Source organism: Atta cephalotes, assembly GCF_000143395.1.
Source record: "Atta cephalotes unplaced genomic scaffold scaffold00028, whole genome shotgun sequence".
In the NCBI taxonomy this organism is placed as follows: domain Eukaryota; kingdom Metazoa; phylum Arthropoda; class Insecta; order Hymenoptera; family Formicidae; genus Atta; species Atta cephalotes.
This window is the reverse complement of record NW_012130092.1, coordinates 4,081,378-4,082,006: the sequence shown is the minus strand read 5'-3', so window position 1 is coordinate 4,082,006 and position 629 is coordinate 4,081,378.

Below are 629 nucleotides of genomic sequence, written 5' to 3'. Positions count from 1 at the left end.
TCTTCTATATATATCAATCAAAACAATACAAAAGTTTATACGGTAAAAATGTCAATAGCTTTTTAGGCATCTTTACGACACCTTTTAAACTTTTGTGTTGTTTATAAGAGAATTTAGGAAAAAAGCCAGTCACATTAAAAAAACATGTAATACATCTAGATTGAAGTTACAAGATGTAATGTCATCATGCATATATATCTTGCTTCTGCGATTCTCTGTACAACAATAATGCCCATAATTTCTAATCGCTTTAAGAAATATTTACTGGACGGATTAATTAACGGCAGCTTTGACGTCTCGCAAGAAATGTCGTGATAAAGGATTATTATGAGGATTATTATAAAATGAAAAGAAAAGATATTATAATAAAAGATAAGACGAGATGAATGTCCAAGAATGCCGTGCGTTATAAGAGAAATACGTTTAGAACATAATATGAGATTCAGAAATAAAAGAGAATATATTATATTAAAAATATTAAAAATTATGGATTCTCTTTTTCAAATTGACTTTTGCCTTGAAATTTATTGCCGGTTGAAAGAGGAAAAAAGAGAGAGAGAGAGAGAGAGAGAAGAGAGAGAGAGAGAGAGAGAGAGAGAGAGAGAGAGAGAGAGAGAGAGAGAAGAGAG